The sequence below is a fragment of the Gymnogyps californianus genome, chromosome 2 (assembly GCF_018139145.2).
Source record: "Gymnogyps californianus isolate 813 chromosome 2, ASM1813914v2, whole genome shotgun sequence".
NCBI classification, from domain to species: domain Eukaryota; kingdom Metazoa; phylum Chordata; class Aves; order Accipitriformes; family Cathartidae; genus Gymnogyps; species Gymnogyps californianus.
Genome location: NC_059472.1, coordinates 224099 through 230098, shown reverse-complemented (window position 1 = coordinate 230098; position 6000 = coordinate 224099).

Below are 6000 nucleotides of genomic sequence, written 5' to 3'. Positions count from 1 at the left end.
ACAGACCCATCATCCAGCCAGCACTTCTGGCCGCACCGTGCTGTGCGCTCTGGTAGGGGATCTTTGGAGACACCACGTCCTTATTTAGTGACTTGACAACTGGCTGCCGCCCTTCCCCTTCGGTCAGACGTGGGGGATGCAGTTGGCAGGTATGCGAGCAGCTGTGGGAGAGGCTGGGAGCAGCAGAAGTGCAGCAGCTGTTTCAGCCGGGGGTCTCCCCTGAGCAGCTGGAGCTGCACTGCCTGCGAAACCGCCGAGTCAGCTGCTGCAGCACCCACCAGCGCTCTGTGCATCCCTGCACGGTGGGCGGTGCGGGTCTTCGAGTGACTGCACGCCATGCGCTCAGCAGAAGGCAGGGAGGGGACAGCATCACTGTCTGGGGAGAGTTTGTGTCACGTCAGGGTCCACACATGCAGCCAGCCATATCTGCCTGGCCTCAAAGCTGTCGGGTATGAAAATGGCAGATGGCCTTTACACTAAGAAGAAGTAAAGAAAAACCAGACGAGTGTGCAGGTCTTGGGGAGTGTCTGAAATGCAAGTATGTGCTGCCTCCACCTCTCTAACTGCCCCTCACTACAGCTCTATGGAGAGCAAAGGCAGGATGCAGACCCATGGGATGCCCCTGTCCTCCGCTGCGCTCGGTGACTCACCAGCTGGTCCTGCAGCTTCCCTGGAAGCCTGGCATGGAGACACCTGGGCTCGGGTATCTGCAGCCTGGTGGCTCGGCCTCACCTGCCGGAAGGTGTAGGTGTCCTTGGCTGAAGCAGCCATGAACCACATCAGAGAGCTGGGAGATGGCTTTCTCAAGGATGCTTCAGCACTGGGGTGTTTGGGGAGTGTTGTTTTCCTTCAGCATTTGATTTGGGAAACCTCCTCTGCCAGAGCTCAGGTGCTGACACGACTCCCTCCCAGGAGCATCGGTCCCTGCAGCCACGCAGCTGAGCCCCTGGACGTATGGCTGCTGGCGCCGAGCGGTTCAGGGATTGCTACGGAGGGTGATGCACATAGCAGACAACAGCCTCATGCCTGATGTGGAGAGGGCAGCCCCTGTGCTCGGGCAGCCCTCTGGGGGCATCCATGCATGGGCAGCCCCTGCACACGGCAGGAGACAATATTAACGAGCAAAAATCAGCAGCACCCAGTGCCCCTGTGCCTGATGTGACCCACGGTGTGGAGCTCGCGCGCTGGGATTCCCAGCGGCAGAGGTGTCCTGAGGCTTGGAGCCACCCATGCGCCGTGTGGGTGCTCCTGGCAGGCGTGGAGCTGACTCGGGACCTGCAGAGCTGTGTGAGCCAGCGGTGTTGGACCCGAGGGGGAACTTCACCTTGACTGCAGGTACCTCACGCTGCCATGCCTGCTCTGCCTGTTCTCGCTCAGCTGAGCTGAGCAATGCAATGTGCTTTTGAAGGACAGAATAACAAAAATGTTGTCTTTAAAAACCACGATGAACCAGCCAAGCCCAGCACCCAAGGGATGCAGGCAACCATGGACAAACAGAAAAGACAAAAATCCTTTTTATTCTGGCTTGGAGATAAGTGATTGCACAACTCTGATCTCTGTGGGAAAGAAACTCTCAAGTATCTTCTAGCCTGACACGTGATTCCTGGGAAACAGGGATCAGCGACACTTTTGCTGGTGCTTCAGGCCACCTGGCCTGCGGCAGGGGCAGGGAGGAAGACAAGCCAGGGGTGCTGGGGTGGTGCCAGGGATGTACCATGGCTGCAACTGCTTCCTGCCACCCTTTTCAGGGAACTTGCTTATCGTTTGGCTTCCCAGCTTCCTGGCAGAAGAGTTTCCCTCTGCAGCTCCTGGGCACAGCGAGGGGAAGGATACATACCTATGAACTGGCCCAGGTCCCCTCACCCACGGTCCTGTCTTCCCCCAAGGGCACATCAGGAGATGGCACAGGTACAGCTCTCTGCTCGTGCAGCTCCTGCTCCAGCGGGGGCCACGAGGCCCCTTGACACACCGCAGCCCATGCAGAGCAGAGCCTTGGCTGTCAGGACGTCCGCAGAGCTGACCTCGGGGCACTGCTGGGATGTGCAGATGTAGCTGGTGGGGTCTGCCCTTCGGTCCATCTCCCAGCTGGCAGACAATGCAGCTCTGCTGCCCTTCTCTGAGAGTCAAGCATCTGTCCTCCCCCCCTGCTCCTCAGACACAGATGATGGATGGTGGTCACCGGCAGAACAGCCTGCTGAGAGCAGCAAGGGAAAGGTCTTGCTCCAGGGATCATCGCTTGATAAATGGGCCCTCCGTAACATGACTGCTCTGGCTGTGGGCTTGCTGAGCGCGTGTGTGCTCCCTCCTGCTGAGCCTACCACCACCCGTGCGGCACAGCGGGATGCCTGGCCACCGACGCCTCCAGGAAGACGGCACCGCACACGCGGTCACTGCTGCCAGACCAGACACAGGCACAAGCCTCTGGGGATTTGCAGCCGCTCTGCTGGTTGCTGCAGTTCGCGGTGCTTGGCCGAGCACTCCCGAAATGCACCCACCAGGGCTGTGCACAAAGCAAAAGCAGATGTACCTCTGCCAGGAGCTTGGAAATCCAGGAGGTGCTCTGGGACACGGCGCTTGCTGTGCCATGCAGAGCCAGGGCACAGGGCGATCTGACTGCACCCCTCTATCAGAAGGCACCCAGGGCTTCCCCAGCCGGTCCGCTTTTGGCTGCGGGCGGGGAGGGAGGTGGGTCTCTACCCATCCATGCCATCAGCAGGGCCTTCAGTTCTCATGTTTACCCCTGTCAGCTTTGCCAGCAGCTGATCCTCGAATGTGCCATTGGGCACTGTTGGGGCTGTTGGTTGGGCTGGGTATATTGAGGTTACAGAACACCCCCCAGGCCCCAGGGCTGCTCAACGGTTTGTTGGCTTTGGCCAGTGAAGGTGCAAGAGCTGTGAGCTCGGTGGGGGGGGTAGGAGAGGGCGAGTGCAGGCCCCCCAGATCGTGGCATGGGGTCAGTATGGGCAGCTTCCACGTAGGTGGTCAGGGCTACGAATCCTCCCTGCAGGGGACAGGGAGCTGTCAGTCGGTGCTGCTGCCAGGACCAGCCAAGCGAGGGTGGTCCGGCACCACCAAGCACGTGGCTGAGCTGGGTGGGGAAGGCTGGTCCCACGCAGCAGCCGCTGTGCCCTAAGCGGGGATAGGTGCTGGGATGCTGGCACGGGATGGCTCATGGCTCCCAGCTGGGCGGGATGGCTCCCAGATGACTCACACAGCTCTTGTCCTCCAAGGTGGGTGTCCAGAGCCAGGGAAGTCCTGGCGTGGAGACAGTCCCTATGGGCAGGGGCCAGGGAGCGTGCAGGGGGCTGCGACACCTGGGCTTCAGGTGGGATACCAGAAGAGACTGTGGTTCATCCTGTAATGGGGCTGGGGGCAGCTCAGAGGGGCTTGGGAGGCAGCTGAACGGCTGAGAGGGTAGGATCCCTGGATCTGCCCTGGCCAAGAGGAGGACAGCTCTGGGACGCACGAAGCTGTGCAGCAAACGGGCAGCCCTGGGCTGGGGCCAGGAGCCTGATGGTGGTGGCCAATAGGTCAGTGTGTGGGAAATGCTGCCCGTGTATGGGGATCTGACTGGAGATCTGACCACGAGGGAGACGGGGGGCAAGAAGGCAGCTGAGAGCTCAGGGGGAGAGGACTGCATGGACCAGGAAGGAAGGTGGGGAGGCAGGCAGGGCAGGAGGCAGCGCGCCACAGAGGGCAAGGTACACAGGCTCCGGAGGCAGGCAGGGGACAGGCACACCTGGCTGCTGGTGGGTGCTTTGATCTCCTGGAGGCCACAGCTCAGCACCCTTCAGTCCCAGGGGCCAGCTCTGGGTGCTGCCGGAGCCCAGTGTGGCTGGTGCACTGTTCCTGCATGCCTGCGGCCGTGCCCTGGGCACGTGGTGCGCCGGACCATGGCACAGCATGGCTCTCCCAGCCCAGGGCAGGCAACAGCCGCAGCGGCACCGTGCTGCTGCCAATGTAGTCAGATGTTATGCCCAGCAATGCAGCCGGCTGCCTGGGGACCTGACACCGGCTATTCCTGTTTGCTGTCATGAAAGAGGAAGCCAAGTTTCCAGGAGGGGTAAAACGGACAAAAAGGAAGGAGAGGCTTTGAACAGGCAGCCGAAAAAAGGCCAGTGGGAGCTGGCCTCCCAAGAAAGGCCACCCAACTTCCGTCATGGTCCCAAATAAAATGTTTTGGGGCCCTCCAGCCTGAAGTGGGATGTGGCAGGAAGGTGGGTGTGATGCTCATCTTTGCATCTTTGGTGTCTAGTTATCCACAATAGGTGTTAATTACTGCCTGGGCATGTTCCTGGATGGAGTCTCTTTTGCAAGGCACTGGTTCAGCGTGGTGAGCAGGGCCATACTGGTCCCCAGGTGGAGGAGAAGATGGCCAGACGAGGCTGTGGCATGTCCTGGAGCGACAAGAGTGCTGCCATGCTTGGGCTGGAAGGCATGGGCCTTGGTGATGGGCAGGTGAGGTGCAGAGGCTGGAGCTGTCAGGGCCACACAGTCCATTCTACTCTCTTAAAAAAACCCGACAGAAAATCAGGATCATAGAATAGTTTAGGTTGGAAGGGACCTTCAGAGGCTGTCTGGTCCAACTCAGAGCAGGTCCAATCAGATCAGATTGCTCAGGGCTGTGTTCAGTCAGTGTTGGTCACCTCCAAGGGGAGGGAAGGGACCTCTGGAGATCCACCCCCTCTGCTCAAAGCAGAGTCAGCTACAACCAGCCTGAGGTCCTGAGGTTGCTCAGGACGATGTCTAGTTGCGTTTTCAGTATTTCCAAGGATAGAGACTCCGTAACCTCTTTGGGCAACCTGTGCCAATGTTTGACCACCTTCACAGTAAAAAAGTGTTTCCTGATGTTCAGAGGGAACCTCCTGTCCTGTCTTGCCTCTTGTCCTGTCACTGGGCACCACTGACAAGAGCCTGGCTCCATCTTCTTTACTCCCTCCCTTCAGGTATTTATATATATTGATGAGATCCCCCTAAGCCTTCTCTTCTCCAGGATGAACAGTCCCAGATCTCTCAGCCTTTCCTCATAGGAGAGAAGCTCCAGTCCCTTCATCATCTTCATGACCGTTTACTGGACTATCTCCAGTATGTTCATGTTTGTCTTGTCCTGGGGAGCCCAGAACTGGACCCAGTACTCCAGGTGTTGCCTCACCAGTGCTGAGTAAAGGGGAAGGATCACCTCCCTTGACCTGCTGGAAAGACTTTGCCTGGTGGCCTTCTCTGCTGCAGGAGCACATTGCTGGCTCATGTTTAGCTTCTTGTCCACCAGGATGGCCAAGTCTTTTTCTGCAAAACTGCCTTCCAGCAGGCTAGCCCCCCCGCACTGGTGCCTGGGGCTGTTCCTCCCCAGGGGGAGGACTTGGCATTTCCCTTTGTTCAACTGCATGAGGTTCCTTTCTGAAGGTCAGCAAAGGGAAATGCAAAGTCGTTGCTCCCAGAGCTCTGTAGCCACTGTTGATATCCTCCAGGTCACTCCTGGCAGTATCACTGGTGCCCACATGAAAGGGAAGCAAGAGCTAATAGTCTGAGGGCTGGACAGCCTCTCTGCAGCATCCCAGATCCTGGCCCCAGGTCTCTCTGAAGAGCCTGTAAATCTCCTCCTCGTTCTCCCTGATGGTGCACAGCCTGCTCAGATGCCCCAGGCACTCCCAGCAGTCCCAGACCTTGATGGCAGCATCCACCTTCTGGAGCTCTGGGCTGAGGCCTCCATTGTGCCAAAGGGATTAGCACCAGTCCGTGCAGGAGCATGTGTCCTGCAATGCATTGAGGACATTGCTGCTGGGTCTTCAAGAAGCCCTCAGCAGAGATACTGGGCACTGTCATGACAACAGCTATGACCCCTGCTACGTCCTTGCCAGCTACGCTCTCCAGTGGATCCAAGGGCACCAGAAGCAGCTCCCAGCACAAGTGGGAACAGAGCCAGAACTGCTGTGCAAACAGACAGCACCACCGCTAGCATCAGCCCCGGCAGCGTCCCCGCACCATCCTGCCAACTGCCCC